This window comes from Bactrocera latifrons, unplaced genomic scaffold (genome assembly GCF_001853355.1).
Source record: "Bactrocera latifrons isolate USDA-ARS-PBARC rearing strain unplaced genomic scaffold, ASM185335v1 scaffold_173, whole genome shotgun sequence".
NCBI lineage: Eukaryota > Metazoa > Arthropoda > Insecta > Diptera > Tephritidae > Bactrocera > Bactrocera latifrons.
In genome coordinates, this window is record NW_017535219.1 from 338,834 (window position 1) to 356,971 (window position 18,138).

Below are 18,138 nucleotides of genomic sequence, written 5' to 3' on the forward strand. Positions count from 1 at the left end.
AAATTTATTTTTTTAAGAGATACCTATCCCTTAACAAAAAAAAAAAAAAATTGCGTTCACCGGCTATTATAGTTATATTCTTGATATATGTTACAAGTCCCCCGGTTTTTAAGATATCGTCTTGGCCTCGTGAGCGGAAACCTTGGGATCATAAAAGGCGACTACCTCTCTGAAGACGGATAGTAGGTTTTTCACCAAAAAAAAAAACCGATACCCAAATTTATCCCTGTGAACGTAGGACCCAAAGTGACGGAACCGTCGCCCACCAGTGCTGCAATAATGACCAGTGTTGCCGCTAACTCGGGCATATCTGGGACAGTCCCACTAGGATATGGGAAGTCGTGCAAAATTGATAGAAATTTATAGACTACAGACAAAACTAGGCCAATCACCAGTACCAGCAGTGGAACCTCTGCATTGCGCCCTCTTGCTCGAGAGGCCCACAAGGCACAAGGAGGCGTGTTTAGCATCAATGGGAAGAACGCTTCCTCAGCCTGCTGACAGAGTTGAGTATCTAGGGCCCATTCTAGACAGCAAGCTCTCGAAGAAACCCAACATCGAAAAAGTCATCGGTTGCCCTATGCTGGTCCATGACAGCCATAGACCAAATGTTGGGACTTTTACCAAAGATAGTTCCTTGGCTCGTTGGAACCATAGTTAAACTTATAAGGTTATATGAAAGTTTTGATTAGTGGAAGGCGCTGGCAAAAAATACTGCATTGGTGAGTGTTCAACAGACTGATCTCATCAGTATTTGCGGTGCATTACGAGCCACATCTACTATGACACTTAATGTCTTGCCGCTTAAAGCATCGGTAGACATAGCCGAGAAGTATATTGGCAGCGAAAACTTCACTCAGACTCAGAGAATCTTGGTACCTACTTGACTGCGAGCCTTGGCATACTTCACTTCCTTTTATTTCATTTAAAATATTTGGACTACCAGCGCCGAACCTGGTAATGTCCTAGCTGTCGTTTATTTGTTCACATGATAGATCTACTGCTCCGGAGCGCAGCCTCCTGCCATTAGTCTTGAGTTCGCCGACTGTAGAACGATGTCACGATGTATTCAGCAACCCAAACCAGTCATATCTTACCGGATATCAGCGGCGTCAGCTATTTTAAGGAAGATACGATAGTATCATCTCAACACGTCCTCCTTGAATACACCGCTTTTGCAGAATCAGGGCGAAAGCACCTCGGAACCCTTGAACATTTTTTTTCCTAGGGTCTATATAGTCCCGGAAAATATATATAATATATTTATAAAAACAAACTTCGGAACACTATAGCCATTTTCTTGTACCTTTCTAGAGCAGAATACACCTAAACCTAAGGTCGCGCGGCAATCCTCGTCTATATTACATATAGAATATAGAATCCTTCTACCACTGAGTTCTTCCTTCACCACTTTCTTCACTAGTTATTTGCGCTTTTAATCGAAACCCGAATGCTGCTTTTGTTTACATTGAACACCTAATTAAATGTTCAACCGAAAATAATTACTTTACAGCTGAGGCGCACAGCAAACAACACAAATTGTAGCACCGGACACCAAACCAGAGTCAAATCAGCTTTCGCTCCACCTCAACGCATTGAAAAGCTAGATATGTATACACTTGCCTCGAATTTGCAAGACAATCAACAACGGACACAACAATACAGTCGAATCTACTAAATTAGTTTGTAATGCAAATTATCGTATCTATGCGACCAACACCACGCAGCCCTCGCACATCCTCCGTTGAGCCATTCAGTAAACTTCGTCCAACAGCGTCTTGCCACAGCAAGTAACAATTTCCCAACCGAAGCAAATAATCAAATTAATAACGCTCTAATTAATTGTAAATTTTGCGCTTTCACAGCATAACGGTTGTAGCAAGTAGTAAAGAGCGCAAGAGAAGCTTGATAGCGAAGATGTAGGCTTGCTGGTCTGGCCGACGCAGTGGGGTGACAGCTTGAACACTGGCCGTTCGGTTAGCGGAGAGCAGCTCAAAACTCTTGGGTCAGCTTAATTTCAGAGTGCCTACACTGACCTGGTTTGCCGTACGCACTTCGTCGCCGTTGCCTGCAGTGCCACACTTGCTATTGTTTAACTAAGTATTACCGAATACAATTGCTCATTAACAACAGTATAGCTCACATTTCCTAGCACACGCCGCCTTTATCGCTTAGCTGCTGGACGGACAGCCTTAGAGAGCTTACATTGCCATCTCTCTGGCTTTTGCTGCTCCTTAATGGATGGACTTGAGCTTTTGCTCAATTGTCACTTGCTCTGTGTGCTATTTTCTGGTTATTAGATGGTCTGCTATTGTTCCAAATACACTAGGCTAATGCGTACTTAGTTATAAAATATGAGTAACTTTCTAAGGAAATAAGCGCCGAGGATGATGAACGCAGTGGAAACTTAAAAGAGGTTCTTACTGACGAAATCAAAAAAGTCTACAAATGATTTGGGATGACCATAAATTCATGTTGTTCGAGGTGTCAAGTGGGCGTGTACATCATATCGTTCACAAATACTTGGATAAGAGAAAGCTCTGTGTAAAGTGGGTGCCGCGCGAGCTCACTTTTGCCCAAAACATGTGATGATTCGGAACAGTGCTTTGAAATATTGAAACGTAATAAACCCGAAATTTCACATCTATATATGGCAGTGAATGAAACATGGCTCCATCATGTCACTCCGAAGTCCAATCGATAGTCATCCGATTGAACTACACATGAAGAACCCGCTCCAAGGCATGGAAAAATCCGACGGTCGATTAACAACGTTACGGCGTCTGTGTCTTTGAATTGGCTGCACATCGAACGTGCTCTACAGATCTGGTCTCTAAGGACTATTTACGGTTCTCAAATCTGAAAAGAATGCTCACAGGAAAGAAATTTTCGTCGAATGAAGAGATGATCTTCGAAACTGAGCCCTAATATGAAAACCTCCCGTGTATTCGCCACTGATTCCGGAAATTACTGACCGTAAAAATTCAATTTGGTGGAAATATTATAATTTTCTTTCTAATTCCGCAATTTGTCACACATCATTTTCCAGCCACGGTGCTTAATTAGCTCACCACTCCTTCCTACTTCATATTCTGGCATGTTCATTAAAAGATTCCGCACTTCCCTTCTCAACTCCCCTCACAAACGAAAGCTACACCTCCATGACTATTGTCCTGTAGTGGCCACTGCATTAGTCCATGAATAGGCCTATTTTCAAGTGACGCACACGGAGCAAGTCGTAATTGAACTAATTTGCTTCTGCAAACAATAGTTAATAAATTATGAAACTTTTAAATGAGGCAAGCAAACGCACAATAATTAAATAAATTAAGACAACAGTAGTCAGCAGAGCAGATGGTTGAACAAATTGGAAGGACAAGCGGGCGTGAATGGAGCGTGGCAAGGCTGGAGTGTTGAAATTTCATTGATAAATCGGCAAGAGGAGCAGCCTAACGGCGCGGAGGAAGCAAATTGATATTAGTACTTAATAAATGACAGTGAAATGTAATTAAGCAATTACGTTATTGCAAACATTTTGTTGGTGATTATTGATTTATAAAGTAATTGGTGGCGACCCAAGGCGCTCCTGCTGCGAAGGCTTAACATCCATACTTCCCAAAGTTGGAAGGCATCAATCTACCTGTAGTGAAAAGTAATCTGTCAATTGACAATTATATTAGATGTATTTAAATTATTATTATTGAGTAGCTTTAAAAGCTCAAAAATTTCCTTCCAGGCAAGCTTTGAAATCCTCAACGCTTAGATCACTTAAAATTAAGCAAAAACCAGTGAATAATGTTCATTAAAAGGATGCTCTTGGATAAATTATTTATTTGCCTACATTTATTTACATTGAAATAAAAGCTCTTAAGGGTTGCCATATCAGACTATATATCTACGACAACACTTTTGTAAGTGATGACACGTCCAACTTTGGCGACAACTCAATAAATGTGTCTCTTCTTTCATGAAATCTAACTCGCGCTTACCATTACATGGATATATATTGTATAAGCCCCCACTTCATCAAAAAGGGAGTATAAGCAACAGTAATATACACACATAAATACATATATACTATTATATATCACCATTCACTCTCGTTGTTTAGCATTAGCTCGCGTATCTGCTTCAAATCGCTTGGCCAATTTCTGGGTGGTCAATTTGATTGAGCGACGCTGACGCGATTTTGCGCATAACGACGGCGACAGACATGTCATCGTCGCTGCTGTTGTGGCTGCCAACAAAAACATATACGCACCTAAGAAAACGAGCGCACAACTGCAAAAATTTGAGTCGGTAGCAGGCGTTCGAACTGCTGCATGTCAATGGCGGCGGTGCCAATTCCCAGCTGACTTCATATTTATTTCACTAGGTAGTTCACTACAGTTGGTCAAGGCGCATGCAATGACTGCGCGGGTCTTCTAAATAGTTGTTTCTGCTTGCGCAAATCTCTTACACTTTCAGGTCTAAAGTGATGAATAATATCTACCTCTTCTCCCTTACTAAAATGGTGAACTTCCCAAGGAAAATGTAAAGTTACACTTGGCAGCTAGGTCAAATGAATGTTACATGCTCGACCAACAATGAAATGGTACACCGACGGCTCGCAAATGTCGGATGAAATTGCTGCAGAGATCGCAGGACCATATACCAAATTCTCCATAACTATGAGAAGTTTTCCGAGCATCTTCCAAGCGGAAATTTTTGCTTACCTAGATGCCAGGTCACAAGAGTATAGACGGAAACGAACTGGCTGACTTGCTTCCCCACTCCTGAGCTTCCATTAAAAGGTTTGGGCCGGAACCCTGCATGGCGGTTGCTACTGAGGAGGCTGGTCGGCAAGGTTGATGGAAGTGGTGTTGACAACAAGTTTAAACCATTCGCCAAGCCAAGTTACTATTGGGTGACATTGTCGCATTCTCCTAGCTCAAAAAGCAATTAATGCAAAATCCGCTGTCTAGATCTGGAAGACTCCGATCAATGACTGAGATCACTATAATATTGGTAGATCGGCTTAATGAGGCTTTGAGACATAGATCTACGGATTCCGCTGATCTCAGCAGGAAATTCAACGGATTTAAGTAGCTCAATCTGTATTTGAGTTTTCCTAGAGGCATATCTGTGGTTTATTTGGGTAGGGTGGATCAGGAGAGTTATCTGTAGGATCTTTTGGTAGGGTTTCTCTATAAGGAAAGTTTAATATTTCATAATATACTCGCCGTACTTTCGTATTTTGGAATATGTCCCTGGCAATGTATGCGAAGGAACTATATTTCAATGGCTCCGCAGTGTAGATCTGGAATGCTTTGATCAATGGCTGAAATTATTATAACATTCGTCGATCGGTTTATTGGGCAAATATCTGCGAACTCCGGGGACCCCGAAAGGAAGCTCACGTGGTTTAAATCGCTCAATTTTCATTTAGATCCTCAGGGAGAGTTATCTGCCGAATAGTTTAGGCTGGTTCGAACAACTTGTTATTAGCGAATGAATGGGAATCGAAGATTGAAAAAAAAGTTCTCTAAGATATAGAAGAATAAGTAGTCCTTGTAAACAAATCTCAGAGAGAGCATCTTCTGACCAGCTTTTTCGAAAAAAAAGATCTTTTTGGAGATCCGAAGATAACACATCCGAATATCCGGCTACCCTTGTTTTTTACTCTGTTATCAAAGAAGCTTGCGAGTTCCCGAAAAGCTTTCGAACCATGCCGTAAGTTGACTATAGCATTCTCACAATAGTCTCCATGACTGAGCACAGATACAAATTTTCATATTCTGTCCCACATTACTTATTTCTGCCCTTCGTGCTTTGTCTTTTTCCACGTAACCATTTATTACACGGCGCGCAGTTTCGCTTTAAAACCAAAGCCTATGCCGCGGCATGTCATGCGCAGCTTTGCCGCTTTTATTGCGGCTATTATAGGCAGGCTTACAGATGGTTGTTGCTGCTTGCTGCACGACGGCAAACTGATCGATTTAATAGACTGGCCATTGAAGTGCATATATCAAAAATCGCATATGAAATAATAGCGTCAGGCTATTGAGTGCAGGCGCACACTCACACACATACACAAGAGTACGTTCAAATGATATAAGAATACACACACACACTCACAGGCGGCCATTTGCTGCGGGGCCCGCTTGCCTGCAGCTGTTGCTTGTTGTTGTTAATCGCAAGGTTAAATGGCCCGCCTGGTCAGCTGATGGGCTTGCAAGATTGTTGTGTTGCTGTTGTTGCGCGTTGGTTGGCTGCAGCCACTGCAATGCATTAGTGCAACATTGCGCCGATGGCCGCTGGTCGCCGCCAACAACCATTGACGACACTTCCAATTATGTTGCTAACAAGGAAACATAAATTTCGACGTTGTTGCACGTACACGCGAATGCGCACCCAACCACAAACAAGCGCTCACATACACACACGCAAGCGTGTTGTTGCAGTTACTTGCAACATTTGCGCGCACACAGCCGTACGTGCAGAATTTTTGCATTCGCAAGTGTTTGCTGCTGCTCCGTGGCACGAGTGCGCGTATGCTGCACAGTCAAATTGCCACTGCTGCTGCTGCGGCAAATCGTTTTGTGCCGCTTTTCCACTTTAACATGCCCATTGTGGGCATGTGTGGCGCGCCTGTGCAACAGTGTTGTTGCAATTTATTCACTTTTGCTGTCAATGTAGTTGCTTTGCTATTGTTGTTGTTGCTGTTGTGTTGTTAGCAGTCAATAAATGTGCAATTCTTGCGATTTACAACATATGAGCGCATAAAGCTTTACTTTGTTACTAGCATTTTTCTGAACAACAATGTTGCAAGTAGCTATGCTGCAACACAACAACATCTGCTAAACAAATTTTTATATTTTTTGGTTTCTTATGCTTGTTTGTTTGAGGTATGAAACGTACAATTTTCAAATTAACAGTCGTTCCAATTTATGAGACTCGAGGGATAAACACATGCCAGCCATGGGCGATTAAGTTTGGGGGTCCGAGGAAGCAGTTTCGGAACCTGCGGTTATTTATTTTCTGCTGCCAAATTGATTAGTTTGATAGGTTAGGTAAATAGGCTGATTGCTTGAGAGAACACGAATAATCCCACTTGGAATGATAGAGACGTATGTTCGTTGTGACGCAAAGAACTTCGAGGTATCGATCAAAAATACTTTCGTATAGCGAGAATACGCCTAGAGCCTGCCACAAACTTATTGAGCTGATTAATCCCTACTCCAATCAATTCTCCCTGTGCGTGAAAGATAAAGTGTTTAGGTGTTTCCACCTCAACTTTCTCGTTATAAGTTTGACATGGTGTGTCTTCTAAACTCTGACCAACGCTAGCTGAGCTCATGCTAAACACATTAATCCAGCGCCGGAATACATGAATGCAAGGGTACTCCTGCTCATTCTCATCCTGATGGAATTTGGGTGAGGCTGCTTTTCCTTGCAAGCTCATTGGCTTTACAGGCTCCGACGAATCCGCTGTGGCCAGGCACCTAGACAAGTTTGATATGGAATTAGCTTGCCTGAGGCCATGCATTCGTTGATTAGCTTTGAGCTGACCGTTCGCGAGCTCCAGGCTTGTATAACAGCTATGCTTCGGAGAAGTACATCTGCTGCTACCTTAATGGCTGCCGCTTTTACTTGAAAAACACTACAGTGGTCTGGCAGTCTAAAACAAGAGTTTATTGAGAGATCTCAACAAAGGTCTCCAACCTACCCCTTAAGCTTCGAACCATGCGTGAAATGCTCATTCCATCCCTTCTCCAGCGACAGCACCCCACCCACATATCTACCAAAAGATGTCTTTTGGAGTAAGTTCGTCGGCACTATAGCCTAACTTATCAGGGAAACAGTCAAACGAGAGAGAGGTTTTCAATATGTCCCACTCTAGAAGTCTTAATTTCAACTTTATCAACATATTAAGTTGACCTTAGTTCGACGGAGATGGTAATGCATCCAATAACTTTAAATCCTATGCAGAGCTGAGGGAACCTATTTGGCAGATAAAAGAATGGTTCAGCTGAGCTTGCGTTAGTGCTTCTAAAACTCAGCACCAACAGCCAGCAGTTCGCCGCAACCCAAAACACAACTTAATCACTGCGATTTTCCCACGAACTGCTCCCACGTATAAGAGTCGCCCACTGCCAAATGGGAGCTGAAATGTTCGCTGACAACTGACGCTGTTGGATTTTAATCGCTACAAATAATTCGATTAACATTTCAGCGCCGCATCTCTAATCGCTGTCATTAAAAATCACAAGCCAACGCTGATTACTGGGCTAAGCGAGCGCAGCAAGCTGAGCGTGTCGCAGCCGATATGAATGAGTGCTGCAGCAGTAAAATTTACAACAGCAGCAGCAATAACAACACGCGCAACTGCCGTGCAAATCTAAGCGTATTGCCAAAACGGCTAAGCCGCGCTACGTTCATTTGGGCGAGGGAAAAGTTGGCTGGCCGCCTGATTGACTGCAGTTCGTTAGTTGCAACGCTTTTGTTGTTACAAGATTAGTGCTACGCTATTGGCCCACGAACCAGGTACATATGTACATACAAGTACATATTATATATACTTGTAGTTGCGGCTTTGTGGCATTCTCCGCACAATTGCACGCTGGGCGTTAACTGCAAAGTAATTGTCGACAACTATGAAACGATAGCAAAAGGCGCAAATTTCGCATTGTTGTTACTGCGGTAAAGCTGAAATATTGCCGGCATTGTTGCTGTAACTAACTAAAGCTGCCTCATGTTGCAGTACAGTGCACTGCTATCAACGCTGAGCGTGAAATGATGCTGTGTTGCTGATGTGGCAAGAACGTGCCTAGTGTGGCAAACAAAGTCCAGGCTTGCATACAAATTATTAGGAAACAGCGAAGTATTGGACGAAGCGGAACGAGGAAATAGCTTAGAAGGAATTGCGTAAAAGTCGCTGAAGTATTTTAGCAGCCAAGGTGGGGAGAATCGAGAAGTGCTTCCTACATAATCATAAACATAAGTAATTTATGATGGAATAAAATTTACGTACTGTTACCAGTTCGTATAGGTTATCGATAACCTATATATCCCAACCGTATTGTGTGAACTGAGATACAAATTGAATTGAATTTAATTTAATATGATCATGTGCCTAAAAAGCCTGGAAATACTGATCGATGATGGCTATCAATTTTCCTCTTTCCAATTCTTTTCGAAACTCGAAAAAATTGCCGAATGTTCAACGTGCCGCTCTCTTTAGTATTTTTGGTGTATTGCGAAGAACTCCAACTACCACCAACCAGAGGATATGGGTACTTAGATGACCACGAGTCCCGCCACTCTGGACTTTGAGCTCATTCTAAGAAGCTTGGATTAAACGAACGCTGAACTTAGTTTTGTTTGTCGCTTCTCGACATACATATCTAAGAGAGAGTCATAGGAGAGAAGAACTAACTGGAGGAGAGAGGCGGTGGGCTTTTTGGGGGCGGCGTAGAGTGTCGGGAACTTTCCATCAGCTTCAGCTTTAGGATTCCGGATCAGTGCAGCGTTTTCCAAGGGGACGTGGCCGTAAGAGTAGCATAAAATCTACTGATCTGAAGCGCAGCTTCCTTCAAAGAGGTGACAATCCACTACGATAGTAGGACAGCGATATATGCCTTGAGTTTGCTGATTCTGTGCTCAAAACTGTTGAAATTATTTCCAGAATCCTTATCTCTGGCAAAGAGTAATTTTATGTTTAAACTTATTTGGGTGTCTCGCCACAGTGGCATTGCAGAAAGTTATAAGTCTGATGAGCTTGCTAGAACCGACATTTAGTTATGATGTATAGCAGCGGAATGGGAACGGATAGGAGCTCCTTTGGATTATCAGACCAAATATGCAAATGTTGGTGGACGAGTGAACTTTTCGGGCTTAGCAAGATCAACCTTTCAGTGGTTGTAGCCGTTCTGACCGTACACTGCCCGATAAGGAGTCATGCAATTACACCGGATTCCAGCTGCAACCACGCTTCTGCAGGGTCAAGGCAAAAATACCTCGAAGGTCATAATATAAGGGCAAAAATTTCTCTAAAAATATCTGACATTAACGGCTAAGTCTAATTAGACTTGATTTTCTTGACATTTAACTGACTGAGTCTCTCACAACCATGGCACATAAACTCAACTTTTAACTTGCATTGTCTGCAAATCGGTGCCACCCCTCCATCCTCCTTACCAGCTAGCAAGTCTAACATTAGCACGGCGCATAACAAGACGGATGATAAATACTTTGAACTTCAACCCAGCGCCAAGTGGTAATGAGACAAACACATTAGCAGACAAATAGCAGACCGAAATACCTCGAAGGCAGGAAGCACAACGAGCAGTTAGAACCAGCTAAGGCCGTATAAGACGCGGGTTGTTATTACATTGTTAGTTTTATATGCACATAGACTCAGGGAGAATGCAAATGAAGCCTCGTCAGCTGAAGGGTAATGAGCGCAAATGGCATGAGGATTATATTGCTGGACCTCTTCTGTTTTTTGGCTTTTCTTGCTTGTTGTTGCAAGTTCGCCACAACTAATACCAATTAGCATGGACGGCAATTACTGTTGCAACTAACAAAGCACAATGATATTTTGCGCTATCTGTTTTTGCCACTATTTTACATGTCACACACAGGTGGGTCTGCAACAGCAACAACAATGCGCCTGCTTGCAACACAACATAACACTGATGCGCAGAAAGCGAGCGCAAGCCGAGGCAACACGGTGGCTACGTTCCGCGAAAGTGGCTAATAACTCTTCAACTCCCAAAGCACTTGGAGCTCCAAGCACACTCCGTCCCGTGCGCAGTGCATGCGGCTGCTGCTTTCGGACGCTCCTACAAAGTGACATAAAATAACAACTCACCGTCAACGTTCAGTGGGCGCCGGATGGTACTAAAGCGCAGCTAAAAAGTCGTCAACTGCCCGTTACTGTCATCGTTGACGCTGGAATTGTTGAGTGTGGAGTCCGTGCCTCCGGAAAGCAAGAACAAAATCAAAAAAAAAAAAAAAATTGAAGATTTACAATTAAAAAGTAGAAAACAAACTAAAATCCAGCAAACAAATCTGCTTCGTATTGCTTGTTAGTGCGGCTGGTTTTCTTGCTTTCGTTTCTTTGCTGCTGCTGCTTCATCTTTTGTTGCCAACGTTGTTTATGAGCTGCATTTTGACAGTGTTTGACGTTTAGCCGCACCATCGGCGCACCGGCGACATGCGGCAACAATCGACGAGGCATGTCAAATAACACCAAACTACAAAATGCATAACAGCAGCAGCAACAACTACAATATGTACCACCAACTTTGTGTGGCACGCCGTCTTCTATGCCACCGGCACATTCAAAACCGTCGTCAACATGTCACTCACAACAAATACCAGCTTGCCACAACGGCTCGTTGTACTGCGCTGTCGTTAGTGCTTGGACTAATGCATAAGAATGGCAGGAAAAATCATAAGAACATTACAAAAAACCACAACAAAGCATTTTTAAGTCAGTTAGTCAGTCCGTTTAACAAGGTAATGGTATCCTGTCAATGGTACATAAACTTTCGCAGTTCATCTTCAGTTTACAGCAAATATACATACATACATATGTAGGTATCTCCTAGGACTGTCTCTTATACACATCTAGATGTGTATAAGAGACAGAGGTAATGGTATCCTGTCAATGGTACATAAACTTTCGCAGTTCATCTTCAGTTTACAGCAAATATACATACATACATATGTAGGTATCTCCTAGGAGCATCAACTACGTCGACGACATCAAACAATATGCCGACCAGACTTCGGGCGCAACTAATTACCGATATAAACTGGCCACCGTTTACAGCCTCGGTCTGCCTACTGTAGCAGGTTAAACTCATATTTATGCTAACACTACGCATCTGACACCTTTCCTCTTTTGGTCCGACCCCATCGAAATAGTATGTTTCCTAGGCCTACTGTTGGAAGACGTCGACGACAAGTAGTGAAACAATCGAAAGTTCCATAGAAAAAGGAGAATTCATCTCGCTTCATTGGACAGATACTTTGGGGAAAGTAAATCGCTCACCAGATCACTTGTGGCACCAAGGAGGTCATTATATTCCCTTCTTTTTGCTCACCTTGCTCAATAAATTAATACAACTACACAACAGGGAGAACTTTACAATCGTCTGCTAGCGGACTCGCTGTCCTCGGTTCAGGAGTAAATTTTAATCGTTAATCGCCTATCCCGGCTCATAATAAGGAGCCTTTAGATCTCCGCCAACTGGGCGCAGCTTCAAAGCTAAAACTGCAAATCCATAGAAAGCAGAAATTGGTCATTTCATAAGAAAAACAACAATTTCGGAATTCAATCTCCTCTATTTAGGGGACAGAACTATTGTATTCCCGAGCTCTGTCAAAAATATCTGAGTTATACTGGATTAGAATGGAGAGTAGATATTGAGAGCAGAGCCTCCAAACCATACGAATCTGAAACTTCTGCTGAAGGACTATTGCCCAAAGTCTGATTTACGAACCACATGGTCTATAGGCTTAACACAAATGTCATCCGTCCCATAATTACGAAGGGTGTGTTAATATGATTGATGACGTTATCGAAAAGTGAAGTATGAAAATATTGGGAGGGTATGCATCATGAAAACGCTTTCAACTTCTCAGCAACACTCTTCCAATTATACATATATGATTTTTTGTAAAATTCTGAGTTGATTCATAAGTTCTACCGCTTGCCTACCGCATTAACAAATAAATAACCTCGGTAACGACAAGAGCACCAACAAGTAGTTGACAACATTGGCGTGTGGCAACATGTTGCAACGCTTGTTATTTGTACCAGCTGCTGAACTTGTTGCTACTCTGTACGCTGTTGCTTGCTATTCGCCTGCTGCCATTTACCGGCTTTATTATCATGAGTTTTTGCTCGTTTTTTATGTCGTGTTCTTGATTATGTGGACTTGTCGATCAAATAGAGTTGGTTCAGAATCATTTTGAATTTTATGGACCACAATCGCTTAAACAGTGTCAGTTAGAGTCAAGAAAGCTTAAGCTTTTACTACGAATCTTGAATTAGCATAACCTTAATTTAGTTTTCGCTAAAAATATCTAGATCCATTGATTGTGAAGTAAATTGGAGATAAACCATAAACTTCCTACTGTTATAGAGCCTCTTTAATAACAAATCTTGCTCACGAGCTCTATTTGAAAGACTTCCAATTCCCAATTTCTAATACCCTAGAAGAAAATTCTCATACCGCTCCAAAACTGTTCACCATTTCATAGGGGTATATGTGCAGAGTTACTTTCTTGGTCGTTGTTCAATGCAATTTTCTCCCTCTCTATCTGTCTATCTCGCTCTCTTACTTCATATATATCTCTCTGTTCATGTATCTTTTCTTTCACTTTATATCTCCCACTTTTAATCTCTTTCTCTGTTTCTCACGTTCACTCTCTTTCTAGCTACAAGATTTAGAAACCTCGAGAATAATAAATGTATCTGGTATGTATCTTTCTTGGGAGTATTTACTTTGTCAAAGATGGGTCTAAAACCGGTAGGGGATTAAGAATAATCCGTAGTAAATAATAAAGTACATACAATCAAACTACAACTCTATGGGCATGTTTCCTTCGTCTGGTAACCTCGTTACCAATTCTCAGCTGGTTTATGAATAATTTCAACGAGGTCTACATTTCGACTGAATGCGATTTTTATTTCGAAATTTACATACATGGAGAAAAAAATGTCTGACTTACTACTTGAACTATTTGCCTATATTAAGATTAACAGGATGTCGTTGTTGTTGTTACTGAACATGTAGACGACACACCTTAACACGCCCTGCACTTGTTGTTCATTCATGCAACAAGTTTGTAAGGTAAATGCAAAAGTTGTTGGACATACCTTTATGTATGTATATATAAAACACATATATATACTTATCACATATGTAAATATATATACTTAGTAATAAGGAGTCACCAATCGGCGCGCTTGAACAACAACGGTGTTGTTGCGGCAGTAGAGTTGCACACCCTATGTTGCTGTAATATTTAAAGTTAATGCCGCGCAAATTGAGTCGCAGCCATGTTGCATGCAACACATGACTCTCTAATGATTTCCATCGAGCGTGTGCAAGCAAACCACACACGCACATGCATACAAAAATGGATATGGATATGCATCAATGCAACCGGGCCAGCACCAAGGCAACAGATAATTCACATATCTACATATGTATGTATGTATGTTTGTATGTTTGTATTTTGGTATGCGTGTGTGCACGGCTCGCTGCCGATAATTAGCGCTTGTTTAGCACAACTGCTGTCTGTGYCGACTTCGCTTGCGACTTTTCACCTATCAACGGCCGACTGCGTTGCTGTTGCATGCGTCTGGAAACGTTAGAGCCGCGATGAGCTTGAACAACACGCAGCCATTGCAATTTACAATTTGCGTTTAGCGGCGTTATTTTTTTTTTTTTATTTTATTTTATTTTTTTTTTTTTTTTTTTTTTTTTTTTTTTTTTTTTTTTTTTTTTTTTTTTTTTTTTTTTGTTGCTACTTGTAGAAAATATTACTTCACTCGTCGCTTACGTACTTTTGATGTTGTTATTGGTTACTCGCAATCTTTTGGGGTTGCGTTCTGGGAGTTGCGCATGCGCTGTGCTTTTCGTCATTTTTCCCGGCAAGAACACTGTGTGGCATTAGTTAGGTAGAGATCACTTGGGAGTGGCCAGAAACGAGTATTTTACATATGGCTCAAGTAGCTCACGACTTCCGGTCTTGAACCAAGTATCCTCTGGGTAACCAACACAACAGATGCAAAATAGGATGGAGCCCGAGAGTTGAAGGTGGATGCGAGACGCATTTGCAGACAGAAAAAGAGAGAGACCGAAATGCGTGAGTATGAAGAGCTTCACAAGTTGACCGACAGAAGAAATGCTCGAAAATTCTACGAAAATATGCGTTAACTAACAGATTTTTCAAGACCAGAGCATACTCTTGTAGACCCCCAGTGGTAATCTAGTGACTCATCCCCAAAGCATACTGAAATTATGGAGGGAACACTTCTCCAGCCTGCTGAATGGCAGTGAAAGCAGAACACCAGGAGGTGACGAAACCGATTCCCCAATCGTTGACGTTCCATTGTTCGACTATGAAACAGTTGGAATAGCAATTAAATGTCCGAAGAACAAAAAAAACAGCAGCGGAGGTCGACGGATTGCCAGCCGAGCTATTTAAATACGACGATGAAAAACTGATAAGAAACATGCATCAGCTTTCTAGTAGAATATGATGCAACTAAAGCATGCCCCATAATTAAAATTTAAGTGTGCTCTGCCCAATCCATTACCGTGGAATAAGCCTCCTAAACATCGCATATGAGATTCTATCGAGCGTATTGGGTGAAATATTAAAGCCCACCATCAACAAACAGATTGGATCTTATCAGTATGGCCTTAGGCCTGGAAAATTAACAACTGACCAGGTCTTCACCATGCGCAAAGTATTGGAAAAAAGCCGTGAAAAGGGTAGCGACACTTTCGTCGATTTCAAAGCTGCTTTAGACAGCACGAAAGGAGCTGCCGTTGTGCCGCTGTGTATGAATTTAGTATCCCCGCAAACTAACACGGTTGTGCAAATTGACTTTGAGCAATATCAAAAGCTCCATCAGGATCGGGAAGGACTTCTAAGAGCCGTCCGATGCCAAGCGAAGTTTCAGACAAGACGACTCGATATCGTGCGACTTCTGCAAATAACTACAAGTAGTCGATAAGTAAATAAGTAAATTTCGCTTTTATATCTTATAGAAAAGAAGGTATTCAATAAAGTTTGCCAGAAAATGTTTGCAGCTGCAACGTCGCATTTGAATTTGACCTGCAAAAACAACTTAGAACCAAAAATCCAGCAAAGACTTGGGAACATAATGACATTTGCATGTACAAAGAACGGATAATTATATGCAGCTCCGTTACTAGCGGGCATTTTACTATTTAAATACAAAGTAACTAAACAAAACTAAAACAATCGGAAAATGTGCCGTGGCGATCATTGAGACGAAAACGCGATTATGGGTGCATGAAGCACCAGAGCAGTTAAAACGGAAACGAACGCGACGCACAACAGCACGTACGAGTGGCATAACTGCGAGGCAGAAATTAAAAAAATTTAAAAAATATTAAACAAACAACAAAGTCAGGCACATACATAAGTACTCACCTAACGACCCATAATTATAGGTTGGCTTTGTATAAACCAGCAGCAGGAGAATTCCAAATGCCTGGAAACAATTACTTTGCTCTATGGCAGACTGTAAGCTATTAACTGTATATAGGCAATAGCGAATATACAAAATGTTTAAAAAGTGAAGTTGAAATTCGAGTGTGTGTGTATTTGTAGGTGAACCGTTAAATAGTTACTAAGCAGTAAAGGCTAGTAGTTAGCAAAGCAATAACACATTATATTGGAAAAGTCTTTAAAGCCCTGTGGCTATACAAAAGAACATTTCAGTAGTTTATGAAAAAAGAGCGAAAATATACAAATTAGCCAAAGAACAGCAAACAGACAACATGTGGTATATTATTAGCTGGCACAAGGGCAAGGAGTTGATATTATGACAGAAAATATTAAAAAAGTGTGGAAAAATGATAAATAGGCGGTAGAAACAGGAAAGATCGTAAACTTTGTCTGCACTGAAGCTATACTTGTAATACCCTTCACAGCAGCACTTTAATGGCATGAAGGGTATAAAGAGATCTTTATCGTGATTTTGATCGTTCAGTTTATAAGGCAGCCATATGTTATAGTGGTCTGATCAAACAAATTATTATGGATTTTGTAGCGATCCATTGTACCGAATTTCGGGAAGAAATCTTAGCAAATAAAAAGTATTTCAAGCAAGAACTTGAGTTCGTTTGGTAAGTTTGTACGGCAGCTTTATGTCATATGAGTCCAATATGAATACTTCCTTCGAAGATTACATTCTGAGTCTGGTTAATAATGCATACCAAATTTGGTGAAGATACCTCATCAAATGCACAAAGTTTTGCTTACAAGGACTTGAAGCCAATTGTTCAGTTTATATGACAGTTATATGATAGCATCTGATCTAAACAATTTCATCAGAGGTTGTAATATTGCCAAAAAAAAAAAAAAAATTGCATGCCAAATTTCGTGAAGTTACCTCGTCAAATGACAGAGCTTCCCATATAAGCACTTGGCTCCGATCGTTCAGTTTGTATGGCAGCTATATGGTATAGTGATCAGATATCGCGGATTTAAACACATGAGCGGTGTCTTGAAGAGAAAAGGATGCATGAAACATTTCGGGTCGATATCACAAAAACTGAAGGACTAATAGAAATGGATGAACTGACATAGGGCGCTTGCCATGGACCAAAACTGTAGTTAATTCCTGATTGTTAGTTTCCAGTTGCTAACTATAATAAATATAATTTGATAGTCATTTCGCATTCCAATACGATTTACTGCAAAAATTCATTGGTCTTCTTTTACACTTCTTCAAGCCATGACCTAACTTTTCTCACACTGATCAAGAATTTTTTTTTTTTTTTTTTTTGTTTGTTATCAGAAGAATTGAACCGGGCCCGGGTTGGACTCAATGACAGCACGAGTCAGGAGGACATTGCTCCAGTGACGACGAGCTTACACTAAGACCTACTGATCTAAACGGTGTTAGATCTCCGATATAACAGCCCTTGCTTCGGTAAAATTCGGGTCAATTCCGGTGCGTAGAACCGGCTGTTGTGGGAATTGGATTGAGACAGATTAACTATTCTTTCTTGGTCTTCCATGAGCTTAATATTTCGTTCGCCTTCATGTGATCATATTAGAACCTGAAAAAAAAATTGAGAAAGCACTACTTATTTACAATGCAGGAGAAACATCGGGGAAAGCAGGGACAATTCTTGCGTGCCGTAATTTTCAGAGGGTTCGCTGGTCTGTAATACTTCTTTGTTCTTCAACAAGTCACTACAATCATTCACGGACCACGATTTTCTCTATTGTTAATGATGTTCCATTACCCGACCACGATGAAGTTCGAATAGCAATTGCCCGCCTGAAAAACAATAAAGCGGCAGGGGCCGATGGVTTACCGGCTGAGCTATTCAAACTCGGCGGCGAAGAGCTGATAAGGTGCATGCA